Consider the following 7340-nt stretch of genomic DNA (forward strand, 5'->3'; position numbering starts at 1 on the left):
AGTCACTCCTTTTCAGTAGTGATGACCTCACCGTAAAGTACACTACACATGCAATACGAAAATAATACCTTCATTGTCCTAGCTACTAAACAAATGACATTTTGTCCTAGCTACTAACAAATGGCGGTACCAAACTAACAGTCATATGACGAGGACGAGTAGTGTAGTTGGTAATTGATAGTAGTTCCTACGTACATCATCCCGTAATATATAGTTGTGGGAGGTGAATATGAAGGTTGACCGGACACATTGGGCACTTAAATTTGCTATGTGTAGTTGTGGATGCTCTTATTGCTATACGGGCAGTCTAGCCGTGAGATCCTAGCGTAGAGGAGCATCCATGCGCCATTATTTCTTTGGATTGGATTGGATTGGAAGCAGTGACTCAGAGCTTGCATGTGCATGGCCTTGTGAGGCTGCCGATGATCTTGCAACAAAAGGGCATTTCGTGGTGCATTTGTGATCCCTGGCCTGTCAGGGAGCCCTGCTCTCATACAAACAGAGAATACAACATGAGCTGAGCTGACAGAGACTCCAATTAAAACTCCACTCCACCAAACACTGCTGCACAAATTAAGAAGCGCAAATTAATTAACTACTACAATCCAAATCCATCCATTCCGGGGGTTTTCCATCATAAAATCATAGTACTAGCTAGGGTTCATGTGATGTGCAGCTACGACAATGACCCTAATAAAACAGTAGTCCTCCAATCGTGATCAAGTTAGAGAGGCCGGGGTAGCTAATTCAGGAGAGCTTGGTGAGACAAAGGCGCAGATGAAGCTCGCCGGACTCTCCGTGCATCATGTTGGGGTCGACGTGCGCGTGGAGCCAGCCCTGCTCCATGTCCACCTCGCCGGGGACGGAGCAGCTCGCCACCGTCGCTTTCAGCTGGAAGCTGCTCGTGAGTGGTTGGCCCGGGGCCGCCGGAGGACCGTCCACCCAGAGCACGCCCGTGTACAGAGGCTTCGCGTTGCCCCTGACACAGACGACGTTGACGGGCCGGCGGCCGCCCGGGTCCCTGCCGGCACCCACGGCCAGGAGGAACACACAGTTGTCCTCCGCGACCAGCAGGCGGCGCTTGTCCTCCTCCGACGCCGGCACGACGAACGATTTGGCCACCTCGTACTGGATCTTCTCCACCGGCCTCGAGTGTCGTGCCGTCAGGTGGCGCACGAGGCTCACAGGCGAGCTGTCGAACCGGCACTCCGGCAGTCGAAGCAGTAGCAGGGCGCGTGTCTGCAGCTGGCCGCGTGGTCGGCGGCCGAGTGGTAGGCCATGGACGTCGGGCAGCCGAAACGCTTGTAGAGGCACTCCACCGTGTAGACGTCCACCATGACGTCCATGAAGCGGGAGCGGGTGTAGTTCACGTCGCGCCCGCATGGAACGCAGTGCTTGGTCGTGCCGCCGCCGCCGTCGCCGTCGCCACCGCAGTTGTGGCACACGAAATGCTTGTTCTCGCACTGCAATCCACAAGGCCATGTAAGATCCAACCTTCATTTCCCTTCCACAGGCAATTCTAGCTACCAATTCTAGCCATGGCGGCCGCTGGACTGGTCACCACCAGGTCCTCCACCGTGGCATCTTGCGGCGCAACGGCCGCTGAACTGGGTGCCGCCAGGTCCACCACCGTGGGGGACGCAGGCGCCGGCGGCATGGCGGCCAGAGGAGTGGTCTCCGCCACGGCGGGGGCTGGCTTTGCCATGGCAACGGGGCTGGGCGCCAGCACCGGCGGTGCCACGGTGGCTGCCGGACCGCAGGCTAGCACCGCGACGCTCGACTTCTTGCCGCCGCTGCCCTCGCCGTTGTGGAAAAACCGCTGCCTCTTGTTTTTCTGCTCCCCCATAGCGATTGACCGGCGCGCGCAGCTAAAAACTTGAGCGGCCGGAGTGGGCGATCGGAAATTATTGAGAGAGAGAGAGGGAGAGAGACTTGCTGGAAGAAGAAGAAGCTAGCTGTGGTGGTAGTGGTTCCTCTGCTTTGACCGAGGCGAGGGCGTGAAGTGTGCACCCAAGCTCTCCAAGTTCCGACGTGCATATATCATTTGCTGCCATTTTTTCTGAGTTTATCTGCTGCTATTTTCATAAAGGGCCTTTCGCTCATTCTTTCTGTTGTTACAGACGAATTTCGTGAAGATTTTGGTGTGTTTTATACTCTAGCTTCTTATGTTTTTCCCTATGGAAATTGTTTGATTTGTAGAATAAATCTATTTTGCAAGTTGCTCTTCAAAATGACTCTATTGTGTCCACCGGTCATAAATTGTGGCTCTGATATGGGAGCGGCAATAGCAGCGCATCGCCGACTCGATCTGCCGGCAATAGTGGTCCAGAGGCCTCGATGTATTTATTTTTATTACATTGATGGTGTTTTATATTTCTGGTGAGCTTTTTTTTATATATCCGGATTGTTTTCATTCAGAAAAACTTGTACCCCCTCCGTTCCTAAATATTTGTCTTTCTAGATATTTCAACAAATAAGTACATACGAAGCAAAATGAGTGAATCCACACTCTAAAATATATCTATATACATCCGTATATGATAGTCTATTTGAAATCTTTAAAAAGACGAATATTTAGGAACGGAGGGAGTACCACACTTCCTTTATTTCGAAGTTTCTCATAATTTAGCAACGAAAGTGATGTGCACATGATTTGTTCAACACAATCTGCGCACGACATAACTAGAAGCCGCTCAGATTAAGAAAACAAGGTAATTCAATGATGTAGGTGACTTGTAGTGCGTGAATCTGTCATGTGCATAGCAGTGCTCATTTAGCAATGCCATGGCACTCAATTCCTACCACCTTATTCGTATTCACGCATGTCCCGAAATAGTACAACCAAAATAGGCCCTAGCTGCCACCATCCATTCTTCAAGGCATCATACAAATTCAACCGTTACAAAATGCTGCTAAAACCTTGAAAGAACTTATCGTTCATAATGCATCAAAATTTACATGATTACTTGATTAGTATAAATCCTTTTTATGCATCGCGACTCGAAAATTAACGAAGTTCGGTAACAAAACTTTCCGTACGACTCGATTATTCCACAACGGTTACGAGACACTTGTTTCCACAACGTTTGCATTCATTCCTATAGCTGAAACCTCACCTCCACAGTCCAAACTCCTGCACACACAAAAGAAAAAGGTAACTCCCAGCCCAGCCAGCCAGTCGGAAGCTAGCATGCATTTCGACAGCTCAAGCAAGGACCACTGGACGTACGTGACCTATGGGCTATGCATGCATGGTGTACGCTACTGCATGCTACGCACAAAGAGTTGCGTTTTTCTTCTTTAATTTTCTTTTTGAAGGCATGGGCTTCTTGCTTTATTTGGTGCAAAAGGTTTGGCAGTACCGCAGTAGGAGTACTGGCTATACTACTACAGTAGCCTGGCATGTCAAGCTCTGGGCACAAGCTAGTAGGAGTAGCTTGTACAGGTTTATATTGTTCTTCGTGGACACAAGTCCTCTAAGCTTTCAACTCCACAAATTCCAAACTCAGAGTTGGGCCGAACGTTTTAGGCCCTGTTTGGTTCACAAGTCCTATGACTTTTTTTAATCCCAACTTATAAGTCCCAAATTTCTAAAAAGTCCCTACCTATTTGGTTCCTGGGACTTATAAGTCTCTATAAGATCATATTACAACTATAAGTCCCTATAAGTCCTTTTTTGAGAGTCTTATTTCATAAATCTCAAATGCCCACTTTAAGTTTCTATAAGTCCCTCATGTTTGGTTTAGATGGGACTTATAGGAACTTTTTTAAGTCCCTAAATCAATAAGTCCCTACAAACAAACACCTTTTTAGCTCCTAGAAGTGGAATCTCAAAAGCTGAGGCATCCCCTAGTGCAAAAATGTGAAGCTGGGAAAGCCCAGCTCCACCAAACTGAGAAGCTGGGAATTCGTCATATTTACAGAAACTTGCCACCGTCAAAAAAAACGGTTCGTCCTCACGCCTTTCGAAACAGACTACACGAGCGGCTCCCTAGAATCGATACAGCAATCCCTCTCTCGTACACAGGCTGGCCGACCTGGGCTGGTCTAGCCGGCCCATTATGGCGCTCAAACAGGCCAGCGATGCTGCCAGCCCGTGATGGCGAGACAAGAAGCTGGCGATGCTACCGAACGCATTCTTGTCGCTGCGTGGAGTTGGAAGCTGCAATGAGTAGCTCGATCGTATAGGTTGTGTTTTGACAGGGGAACCGCAAGCGCGTCCTCCACTTGTCCAGGGTTTAAGTAAGATTTGGGAATTCGAAAACCTGGAAAAACCCGAGCCCCTACATTTGTTCTGCCGTTGTGTGTTCTACATTATGTTCTTCCATCTCCGGGCGATCGATGACTTAGGAAGCGAGGCCGTTCAGTCTCTGGCCGAACTCACAAAAGGTTGTAGCTGACTAACCAATGTCAGGATCTTAGACACCGACAAAAAGAAAACGAGAACTCCGCGAATATTTTGTTCAGAAGAATTAAAAAATTCCCAAAAATTAGAGCAACTCCAAACCAGTGACCCATTTTATCCGTTTGGGTCATCCGAACACAAAACTTGGCCCAACAGGGCGACTCAAACGGACGCGCGTATCCGCCTGCTGTCCGTTTATTGTCCTCTCCGACCCAAACTCGGCCCAAATATGGGCCACAAATGGATACGAAGCAGACACTCTCATCGACCGCTGTCGTCCGCTCGTGTCCGCCCCTGGTCCCACATATAAGTGATTGCGCACGAGCTGGCGTCTACCTCCACAACCGCTGCGAGGAGGAGCGTGGCCATCGACAAGGCCACCCGCGCAGGCCGCCACCTCCCATTCTGAGCTGAGCCCACCAATCTCAGGGCGCCGCATGTCGTATGTTTGTCGTCTTCCCGTTGCCCGCGACGGAGCAGCCGGCAGCGCTAGCGCTATAGCTCAAGGGGCTCGAGGCCCTACACGCGTGTTGTGCACCTCGACCTCGCGCAAGCGAATCTGCTCGTCGGCCCAGCCAGCGAGCTCAGGATCGCCGACTTCGGCGCCAACAAGATCCTGCGGCGGCGGGTCGAGGGGGAGCGGAGGTGCAGCTCGAGGAGGAGTGAAGCGGTGGCGCGAGAAGATGCCCCCCGACGCGAGGGTCATTGCTGGATTTCGTTTTGTTCTGTTCTGTTCGGCGGCAAATGGAACTGGGTTACTCTGTTTCTACAGGCATCTAGACGCTAGAGGACTGCAGGTTCTATGCCATCTTGGCATAGTACCTGGAGTTCAGCAACAAGGACAGAACCTTGGTGCTGAAGTTCTTGGTCAAGCATGAGCAGGACCTCGACTGTGGTGGTGGCTACAGCAAGCTCCTTCCTGCCGGCGTCGACCAGAAGAAAGTCGGCGGCAAGACCTCCTACAGGTTCACTCCATTTTCAGCCTAATCCATCTTTGATAGCTTTGGGTCAATTCGGATTGCAGCATCATGTTATGGTTGTGTGTGTGTGTATATATAGGTGCTGCTGTAGGCCATGGGGGCGAAAGACATTATTGGGTTTGAATAGTCTGTGGTGTTTTCTCCAGTCTTAAGTTTTAGTGCTCTCGCATCACATCTTTTGATAGATTTTGTGATGGTTTTGCTCTGATTAAGTAAGTTATACTTGCAGCAATCAATATTCCCTTGAAAGGAACCCGCCTTTTCTCCTCCTGGTCTGCCTTCCTAAATTATTAGGACTTGCGGTTGAGGGCATATTTCTTGTTGTTCCAATATAAAAGGAAGTTCTTTAGAAATATGTAACAATATTTCTGTAGTGGCTTCTCTTGCTGTTTGAAGATAATATAGAAAGTTGTTTAGAAATATGTAGCAATCCCATCCAGGCATATTACCATGTGCATTTGTATGTCCAGGCAGTTGAGAGTTTGGTTTGGTCTGGTATGGTTTAACAAAACAAACTGTGCAACAATATATACTATGTGTTCTTTGTCTCGGTCAACCCGGGAGTCACTGGAAAGAACTAGGTGGACAAGTGAATGTCTTTGTAACCTAGGTCATGTGGTGTGGTGATTATCTATTTAGATCACAGATGTAGTGTTGGCGTTGTACCAACTATCGAGTAATTGTACCTAGACCTGAATTCTTCTATCAATAGATATCCAGTGCGTGCCTTATTTTCTACATTTATATGTTTTGTCATGTAACAAACTGTTGCTAACCAATGTTTTGCTTGCTTGCTTGTGCGCAGTTTGGGATCGACAAGTTCTCGTACCGCTGAGATACATCAAGGCAGAAACATCCACAATAGCAACCCACCTTTAACGTCCCTGGCCAGCTATTGCTGCCCTCCACCTCTACATCCCATCAACGTCCCCGTGCTCGTGGGGCACCAGGCAGCAGCTCCCAAAACTTTGGCCTTCCGGTGGGTGCTCCTCTCTGTCAATTTTCCTTTTATGATTGATTTTTGGAGATGATGTCGCTTAGTGGTAGGTGATTTGGTTGCTAATGATACTAGCATACTGGTTGATGTGATTCTCTCATCTGATTTGGTTGCTAAAGAGGTTGCAACAAAACCATCTCTTGTGATGAAGTTCAGTTTTTTTTATATGTGTGTGTGTGCATCTTTTTTCTTCAACCGGATGCTGCTACTGCTCTTCTATTATCATGCCTGTCATTTAGGATTGTATGGAAAATAGAGAATAGAGCGCTGAGCTATGCAAGGTGTGGGCAGGACCTCGACTGCAGCGGTGGCGGCTACGGTGTGGGCATATGACCATGTGCATTTATATGACCAGTCAGTTGAGAGATTTGATTGGGTTTGGTCTGGCTTAACAAAGCAAAATGTGCAATGATATATACTATGTGTTGTTTGTCTCTGCCAACCTGCGAGTCATTGGAAAGGACTGGGTGAACAAGTGAATGTCTTTGCATCCTAGGTCGTGTGGTGCGGTGATTATCTGTTTAGGTCGCGACTATAGTGTACCAACTATCTGGCATCCTCATTCCCCTCTCCGCAATTGTACGCACACCTGAATTCTTCTATCAGTAGATATCCAGTGCATGCCTTCTTTTTTATATTTATATGATTTGTCATGTAACAAACTGTTGCTGACTAGATGCATGTTTTGTGCTTGACAGCGCCAAACTTAATTTTGTCCCAAAAGCTGCAAGGCCTATGGTTTATTGATGCCATTGAGATCGACCCAATGCGCCGGGGAGAGCCAAGATTTGGAAGCAATAGACCAGATAATGTTAGATAATAACAAGAATAAATAAGACACGAGAGACACGGATTTTTACGTGGAAACCCTTGCGAAAGAAAATCACGGGCATACGAAGACGCAATCACTATGATGGAGGAGTATTACAAGCACGAGACGACAGGCCGTCTGAGGTGC

The 7340-nt window shown here is 48.4% G+C and overlaps 1 pseudogene; it reads right to left on the reverse strand.

Moving 5' to 3' along the window:
• Positions 1-422: 422 nt before the first annotated feature.
• LOC147978305 (uncharacterized) lies at positions 423-1846 on the reverse strand (annotated as a pseudogene).
• Positions 1847-7340: the final 5494 nt, after the last annotated feature.

Source organism: Triticum urartu, chromosome 3A, assembly GCF_056163025.1.
Source record: "Triticum urartu cultivar PI428250 chromosome 3A, HENAU_Tu73, whole genome shotgun sequence".
Taxonomy (NCBI): domain Eukaryota; kingdom Viridiplantae; phylum Streptophyta; class Magnoliopsida; order Poales; family Poaceae; genus Triticum; species Triticum urartu.